This window comes from Rana temporaria, chromosome 7, assembly GCF_905171775.1.
Source record: "Rana temporaria chromosome 7, aRanTem1.1, whole genome shotgun sequence".
In the NCBI taxonomy this organism is placed as follows: domain Eukaryota; kingdom Metazoa; phylum Chordata; class Amphibia; order Anura; family Ranidae; genus Rana; species Rana temporaria.
The window spans coordinates 59872153-59881684 of NC_053495.1; the positions used below are offsets into that span (position 1 = coordinate 59872153).

A 9532-nucleotide genomic window follows, 5' to 3' on the forward strand; every position below is an offset into this window, starting at 1 on the left:
GATACAGAGGTGTCATGTAGCACATGCTAGCAGCTGCCTCTAGCAAGACAACTGCTCTATACTACAGGAATCCTGCAGGACTATTAACAATTAGCAAACTTAAAAAAATATATGCCAAGATAGAAAAGACCAACACAGGCATGGATAGATGGGAAACACACACAGTATATAAACAAAAAAGTCTAATGGTAATTCATATTGTGAGGAGCGCATAGAGGATTTGTGCTGGGATATCTTGTCTTCGGTTTTCTGCGTGGTCTCCCCCACAAAATATAATCTGCATGGACATTTTAAAAAATATAATAATATATATGTATTCGGACATGTAAAAAATCCTTGAATGTCAATAGATTTTCCTGGCTGGAAATGGATAAATGAGGTGCACTTGGTGAGTTTTTTTTTTCTGACATGAAAGGTAATATAATGTGCTAGCATGAATTGCATACTAGCACATTATGTGAAACAATGAAGCCCTCCAGCGATGCGTTGTCACTGCTGGAGGCTGCTACCGTTGTCCCCCATCTTTCTGTGTGACTGGCCAGAGCCGCAATGATGTTTACAGCAAAGGACTCCAAAGGATCGGCAGATCTTCAGAGCGCATGTGCCGATGACCACATCGGCTGCATATACAATAAATATCTCCTAAACGGTGCACATTTAGGAGATATGTACAGTACCTATAGGTAAGCCTATAATAAGAAGGGACAAGTCAGAGATGGGAGTTTACTGTAATTATACTGTCCTCTTTCCCCCTTCTCTCCCATAGCATAGGGAAGAGAGGAGGACCAAATGACAGCAGAGGAGGCTGAGGGTGGAGAGAGCAGACCCATTCCCGGGCTACCCATCACCAACCCACGGTCAACAGGTAGCCCGCGATCGAAGGGTTACCAACCTCAGCTATAAATGTACAGTGCCTTGAAAAAGTATTTATACCTCTTGAAATTTTCCACATTTTGTGATGTTAAAATCCCAATACAATACGTTAAGGTTTTTGGTTGTATGTGATAGCCAATACAAAGTTGCACATAATTGTGGAAGAAAAAGTGAAAGAAAATTTATAAATGTTTTTTAGGATTTTTTACAAATATCTAAAGTGTGTCAATACTTTGTAGAACCGCTTTTGGCTGCAATTACAGCTGCAAGTCTTTTTGGGGGATATCTCTACCAGCTTTGCACATTTGGAAAGAGTGACATGTTTGCCCATTCTTCTTCAAAATAGTTCAAGCACTGTCAGATTGGATGGAGAGCGTCTGAACAGCATTTTTCAAATCTTACCACAGATTCTCAATTTGATTTAAGTCTGGACTTTGACTGGGCCATTCTAACTCAAGAATATGCTTTGACCTAAACCATTCTATTGTAGCTCTGGCTATATGTTATGGTCATTGTCCCGCTGGAAGGTGAACCTCTGCCCCAGTCTCAAGTCATTTGCAGACAAAAGCCCTGTACACACGATCAGTCCATCCAATGAGAACGGTCCTTCGGACCGTTCTCATCGGTTAACTGATGAAGCTGACTGATGGTCTGATGTGCCTACACACCATAGGTTAAATTACAAATCGGGTCAAAACACGGTGACGTAAAACACAACGTGCTAAAAAAAACTAAATTCTATGCTTCCAAGCATGCGTCGACTTGATTCTGAGCATGCGTGGATTTTTAACCAATGCTTTTGCATACTAACCATCGGTTTTGACCTATCGATTAGGCGTCCATCAGTTAAATTTGAAAGAAAGTTCTAAATTTTTTGACTGAAGGTTAACTGACCGATGGGGCCCACACGCGATCGGTTTGGACCAATGAAAAGGTCCTTCAGTCCGTTTTCATCGGTTTTGACCGACCGTGTGTACGCGGCCTAACAGGTTTTCTTCTAAGATTGCCCTGTATGAGCCATCTTCCCATCAACTCTGACCAGCTTCCCTGTCCCTGCTGAAGAAAAGCATCCCCACAACATGATGCCGACACTAACATGTTTCACAGTATGGATGGTTTTCCGCCACACATATCTTTTTGCTTTTAGGCCAAAAAGTTCAATTTTGGTCTTATCTGACCAGAGCACCTTCTTCCACATGTTTGATGTGTCCTCCACATGGCTTCACGCAAACCGCACTTCTTATGGCTTTATTTCAACAATGGCTTTCTTCTTGCCACTCTTCCATAAAGGGCAGATTTGTGGAGTGCACGACTAATAGTTGTCCTGTGGACAGATACTCCCACCTGAGCTGTAGATCTCTGCAGCTCTTTCAGAGTTACCATGCGCCTCTTTGCTGCTTCTCTGGTTAATGCTCCCTTAGCCCAGTCCATCAATTTAGGTGGACAGCCATGTCTTGGTAGGTTTGCTGTTGTGCCATACTCTTTCCATTTCCGGGTGATGGATTGAACAGTGCTCCGTGAGATGTTCAAACCTTGGGATATTTTTTTTTTTAGAACCTAACCCTGCTTTAAACTTCTCCACAGCTTTATCCCTGACCCGTCTGGTGTGTTTCCTTGATGCTGTTTTTTTTTACAAAGGTTCTCTAACAAATTTCTGAGGGCTTCACAGAACAGCTGTATTTATACTGGGATTAAATTACACACAGGTAGACTATTTACCAATTAGGTGACTTCTAAAGGCAATCTAGATCTTAATTAGGGGTATCAGAGTAAAGGGGGCTGAATACAAATGCACGCCACACTTTTCAGATATTTGTAAAACATTTATAATTTTCCTTCAACTTCACAATTATGTGCCACTGTGTTGCTCTATGACATAAAATACCAATAAAATATATTTATGTTAAGAAGCATGAATACTTTTTCAAGGCACTGTAGATTGCTTTTCTACAGTGCACTCATGTCATCACCAGAGATCACTATCTGCCAGTAAAAGGGAGCCTCTGCATGAGCTTAGCTACAGTACACAAACCACATACCTTCAGACATGGCCAAGAAAGCAAAAGGCAGCTTGTAATAACTATCTCTCTAAAACCACATTATGAGGGGGATGGGCAGGGTTAAAGCAAACCAATGTATGCATAGCATACTAGCTCATTATGTATTACTTACCTTGGATCGAAGCCCCCGCAGCCATACCCAGCCCCCCTTCCTGCTGCGGACATCTCTCCCGGAGCTTGCTTCTGGGTATCGTGGCTCCGACGCTGTGATTGTCTGGAACCGGGATTACGTCACTCCCGCGCATGCATGCGGGAGCCGCCGGTAACAGCTAACTGAAGCAGTGGCATGACGTGCCATTGCTTCAGTGTGCATGTCCCGATCACTTCCACAAACTTCCATGTGAAACGAGTCTACCTGCCTTTTCCCTACCCTGCCTAATCAGTTGTTGTTGTTTTATTTACATTGTTCTACAATAAAGAATTTTTTTTGCAAGTATTGAGTGTGCAGCCATCCAATCATTCGTATACCTAAGAGGCTGCAGCAGTGGCAGGGCGTGCACCTCAATTGCTGCCCAGTCTGAGCATCATGCCCAGCAAACATCACCTGTGAGCAGCGGTTTCTTATTGTACCTGCTGACCTGGAGTCCGCCGATCACCCGCTCAGACACATTGGATAGCCGATTTACCGGTCTGGGGGATCAGAAATCCTCTCGTCTTAATCTCCAGGGAGGCCCAGAAAGAGCGTATCCTACAGTACTTGGAGGAGGTCCCATCCCCGCAGCTCACCACCCCAATTAAACACCCCTATTTCTCCGGCAGAAGTGGCAACAGTTATCAAAGACCTCCCAAAAAGGGAAGAGTCCGCGACGAAACAACTTTACAAATGCTTACTAGAGTAAGTTTCAATTGCTCCTTTCTAGCCCTATCTGTGCCTATTTTAATGCTATAGCCTCAGGCATTGTTGACCTACATCACAGTCATCCCTAAAGTAGGGAAGGACCATATTATTCCTGGTAATTATAGGCCAATTTTGCTTCTGAACACTGACATTAAAATTCCAGCAAAGATTTTATCCAATCGTATTAAGCCTATTCTTCCAACGATCATCCATCCTGACCAAACGTCGTTTATCGTGGGGAGGGAAGCTAGGGACAGTTCTAATCGTGTGATCCTGCCAATTCATTGGGACGAGCTGCAGGCTGTTCACCCTCCCTGTCTTCTGCTTGCCAAAGATGCTGAATAGGCATTTGACAGGGTGGATTGGGTTTACCTCCGGACACTTTTGGCCTGATATGATCCAAGCCAAAATATGCTTTTGTGGATACCCTCGCTCTATAGTTCCCCAGAAGCTAGGGTAAAGGTAAATGGGGTCAATGACGCAGTCCCGAATTTTTTTTTTAAATATATCGCCACCATTACTAATAAAAATAAAATAAATAAAAATGCAATAAATCTATTCCCTATTTTGTAGACTACCATTTTTGTAAACCAATCAATACACGCTTATTGCAATTTTTTTTTACAAAAAATATGTAGAAGAATATTTAGCGGCCTAAACTGAAGAAGACCTTTTTTAGCTTTTTTGTGGGGATATTTATTATAGCAAAAAGTATAAAATATAGTTTTTTTTCCAAAATTGTCTCTCTATTTTTGTTAATAGCGCAAAAAAATAAAAATCACAGTGGTGATCAAATACCAAAGAAAGTGCCATTTGTGAAAAAAAGGGACATAAATTTGTTTGGGTACAGCATCGCACGACAATGTGCAATTTCTGGTTAAAGCAACACAGTGGTGTATCACAAAAAATGGCCTGGTCATTAAGGGGGAAATTCTTCCGGTCCTTAGTTATTGAGACACAGTTAGACCACCTCTACGGCCTCACCCACACAAGCTCTGTGGACAAGAAAATGCAGAAAAGTATTTTTAAAATACTTAGCCAGTGGTATAGGGTTAGCTTGCCAGAATTTATCCAACTGTGCAGATGCTTGTTGGAGGGAATGTGGCCTTAGGGGGCACATTCCTACACATTTGGTGGGAATGCCCTAAGACACAACCCTACTGGCAAGACATACAATCCCAAATCAGGGCTATTCTGGACATTGATGTCCCTGACTCTCCACTGGAGCTACTGCTGCCTGCCTTTTAGCCATTAACGCAAGTCAGTATTGCCTCATCTGCTTAATGCAGCTACATGGTTAATTCCGGTGTACTGGAAGAGACCACAAATTCCTGCTCAGGCAGACTGGATTCAACTAGTGAATAATACAATGGCTGCTGAGGAATGGATGGCGACATGTAAGGATCGCCATGTTAAGTTCTATGGTATATGGGCCACTTGGATCCATTACACTGGTAAGACCACTCCAGGCACTCAGATGGCTTGGCCTATTGTAACCCCCATACCAGACAGGATTGGGGATTACTGTAGCTCTTGACCCCTAAAAGTTACTGATTGTTTTAGACTGATCCACCCTTGGCCTTTGTATTCATGTACACATTTCCAGACTTGTTAGATCTTGTTCCCCCTTCTTCTCCCCCTAGTCTTTAGTCCACATTAAAGGTTTCGAGTCACCAGTGGCTTTGGGAAGTGATGGGGCAATATATTGTTCTCAATGTTCATCAGTTACAGTACGATTATGCTGTTCTATTTGCCTCAATATTCAGTCACTATGATGTGAACCGCGACTGTTACCTACTTGGACATGTTTGTTTTCTTTGTTCTTATTATGTGCGTTTTGTGATCTTTGTATTACTAAGTGATGAAAACCTCAAATAAAAATTACATAAATAATAATATGGGTCCTTGATGAAAAAGTTAACAATTGCCCCTAACCTGCATGAATATTTTCCAGCGATTTGGAAAAAAGTTGTCCCTTACTAACAGCTTGATAACTGCAAGCAATACATAAAATTTGGATCATAGACTGCTTTTGTTTGAAGCATTGATTTATTTTATTTTTTTATAACACGAGCAGCACAGACACAACATGGCTGACTACCAATGACCTTACAGTATACACAAAATTATTCTGCCTGGTTGAAGAGATCACCTAATTCATAGATTTGCCTTCCAGCTACTGGAATTGAGAAAAATGTTAATAGGTAACACTTAGGCCCCATTCACACCTGAGCGTAGTGTTATTTCCGGCGTTTTTTCACACGTATTTGCACGTTTGCATATAGCGTTGTCCGACGTTTTTGAACTTCGTCGTTTTTTATTTTAGCCAATAGGAAAAATGATCATCTCTTTCATTATTTGTTGCTATGTTTGTAGATTTTTTTTATCTTCTTCCTGGGTGAATATTCTATTTCACAGAACAGATTAAAGCGACGAAACGCTCGTTGTCGCGCTAGACGCTTGAATCAAGCATTTCCATTAGTTTCTATGGGAATACAAACATTCAAAAACGCCCAAATCAGCCCAATTCGCACAACAAAAAAGTCCAGAACTTGTTTAAGCTTCAAGCGCTTTGGAGTGGAGATGTGAACCATCTCCATTGAGAATAATGGATTTTTTCCCCCTCTAGCGTTTTATAGCTGTAGGCTACAAAATGCTTAGGTGTGAATGGGCCCTTAAGAGATCTAAATAGCTTTGCAATTAAGAACTATAGAAAAGTTTTGATTAAGCTAGAGCACTTCTTTCACAGTTGCCTACAGTCTATATGATGAGTGAATACATATTAGTCTTGGCTCTCATCATTTCTAATGTAAGTTCTATAGAATTAACGAGAATGTATAAAGTTTTGAAGGATTTTTACATATGCATAGGAAATCAGTTTGATATAAATAATCTTAGCAATGTCTGGCCTGGTTTCTATCTGCAGTTTGTAATTATCAGTCATTTTTTTTTTCAAAGCAAGTAGTGTAAAACCTGAATTTGGCTTAGTCTTAAGCCTCGTACACATGACCGAGTTTCTCAGCAAAAACCAGCAAGAAACTTGCTGGGAGATATCTTTTTGCCGAGGAAACCGGTCGTGTGTACATTTTCGTCGAGGAAACTGTCGAGAAACTCGACGAGCCAAAAAGAGAGCATGTTCTCTATTTCCTTGACGGGAATGGAGAACATTGGCTTGTCGAGTTCCTCGACAGCCTAACAAGGAACTCGACGAGGAAAATGATGTGCTTCGCCCGTCGAGTTCCTCGGTCGTGTGTACGAGGCTTGAGCCTTTTGCAATTCTCTGTACATCAGAGCTCCGACGAAGGCCCTGTTCACACCTAAGCGTCCTGGAATTGCAGCAAAATGCAGGGCGCATTTGTAATGCCATTATTTCTTAATGGCACCTCAAACAAGGTGCATTTTTGCCACGATTGTCGCACGTCAAAGCGCACAAAAACATTCCAAAGAATGGCACTGCTCCAAAAACATGCCACAAAAACGTAAAACACGTCAGGTGTTGCTGCAGTACAATTAAGAGTGACTGGGGCAGTAGAGTGGGAGCACAAGAACCCATTCAGTTGTGCTGCAGTGCTAATGTACTATCAGTGGAGATGTTGAAAGGAGGGTACAGCAGAGCGACAAAAAGATGAGCTTATCATTCTTCTGCTTCTCCTTTCACTATCCTGTTACATGCTGGGGGAAGAACAAGTATAATTTAACTGCAGCATTAAAAACATTAGGCCATTCACCCTAGCAGACAGGGCTGTGCAAGTTTCAGAACTGGATAGACAATTCCTGTAAAGCAGGTAAAACAGCTTATATACAACTCCAATTCCAAAAAAAGTTGGGACACTGTGTAAAATCTTCATAAAAAACAGAATGCAATGATTTACACATCTCAAAAACGTTTTTTTTATATTGACAATACAAAATAGAAAACATATCAAAAATGTTTAAACTAAGAAAATGTACAATTTTAAGAAAAAAAAAAAAGGTCATTTTCAAATTGATGGCAGCAATTAGTCTCAAAAAAGCTTGGGCCGGACTGTTTACCAAAACAACTTCTTTAACTGGTTGCCGACCAGCCGCCGTCGTTTTACGGCGGCAGGTCGGCTCCCCTGCGCGAGAGCACATAGCTATACGTCGCTCCCTGAGGCGGCCACGCTCGTCCCTGACTCCTGTGTGCGTGCCCGGCGGGCGCGATCGCCGGCGGGCACCCACGATTGCTCGTTACAGAGCGGGGACCCGGAGCTGTGTGTGTAAACATACAGCTCCCGGTCCTGTCACGGGAGAAATGCCTGACCGTCTGTTCATACAATGTAAGAACAGCGATCAGTCATTTCCCCTAGTGAGTCCACCCCCCCTACAGTTAGAACACGCCCAGGGAACATACTTAACCCCTTCCCCGCCCCCTTCACTGCCAGTGACATTTTTATAGTAATCAATGCATTTTTATAGCACTGATCGCTAAAAAATGCCAATGGTCCCAAAAATTGGGCCAAAAGTGTCCCAAGTGTCCGCCATAATGTCGCAGTACCGAAAAAAAGTCACTGATCGCCGCCATTACTAGTAAAAAAAAAAAAATATTAATAAAAATGCCATAAAACTACCCCCTATTTTGTAAACGCTATAACTTTTGTGCAAAACAATCAAAAAACGAAAAATATGTAGAAGAATACGTTTCGGCCTAAACTGAGGAAAAAAATAGTTTATATATTTTTGGGGGGGATATTTATTATAGCAAAAAATATTTTTTTTCAAAATTGTCGCTATATTTTTGTTTATAGCGCAAAAAATAAAAACCGCAGCGGTGATCAAATACCACCAAAGGAAAGCTCTATTTGTGGGAAAAAAAGGACGCCAATTTTGTTTGGGAGCCACGTTGCATAACCGCGCAATTATCAGTTAAAGCGACGCAGTGCCGAATCGCAAAAAGTGCTCTGGTCTTTGACCAGCAATATGGTCTGGGGCTTAAGTGGTTAACAACACTCTGTAAATCTCTGGGAACTGAGGGGACCAGTGGCTGGAGTTTTGGGAGAGGAAGGTTGTCTCATTCTTGCCTGGAAAAGAATTCTAACTGCTCAGACTTGGATCTTCTTTGTTGTATTTTTCATAAGATGCACCAAATACTTTCATTTGGTGAAAGGTCTGGACTGCAGACAGGCCAGTTAAAGTGGAGCTCAACCCAAAAGGGGAAAGCTCCACTTGTCTGCCTCCTTCCCCACCCCCCCCCCCTCTGCTGCCACATTTGGAACCTTTGGGGGGGCTACCTGGTTTTGACACGTACTTGCTCCCACTTCAGTTCGATTCGGCAAATTGAGCTTGAGCAGGAAATTCAGCCCCCCTTCTCCATTTTCTGCAGCCTGCCCATTCACAGAGTGCAGCACGCTTGGCGCACGCTCAGTAGGGAACCAGCTCTGAAGTCGCAAAGCTTTCCCTGTGTAGAGATGGTGGTGGCAGCACCAGATAGCCGACCGAAAAATTGGCTTAAGTGCAGGATCCCTGTACAGGTAAGTGCCCTAATATTAAAAGTCAGCAGCTGCAGTATTCGACTTTTTTTCCAAAGGAGCCTGGAGCTCCTCTTTAACCACTTGCTTACTGGGCTCATATACCCCCTTCCTGCCCAGGCAAAATTTCAGCTTTCAGTACTGTCACGCTTTAAATGAAAATTGCGCGGTGGTGCAAAGTGGCTCCCAAACAAAATTGATGTCCCTTTTTTCCCCACAAGTAGAGCTTTGTTTTGGTGGTATTTGATCACCTCTGCGTTTTTTTATTTTTTGCG

At 42.3% G+C, this 9532-nt stretch overlaps 1 protein-coding gene across 1 annotated transcript in view; it reads right to left on the reverse strand.

Moving 5' to 3' along the window:
* Positions 1 to 9532, reverse strand: part of SFMBT1 (Scm like with four mbt domains 1) — a 144261-nt gene that overhangs the window by 120300 nt on the left and 14429 nt on the right. The window lies entirely within an intron of this gene.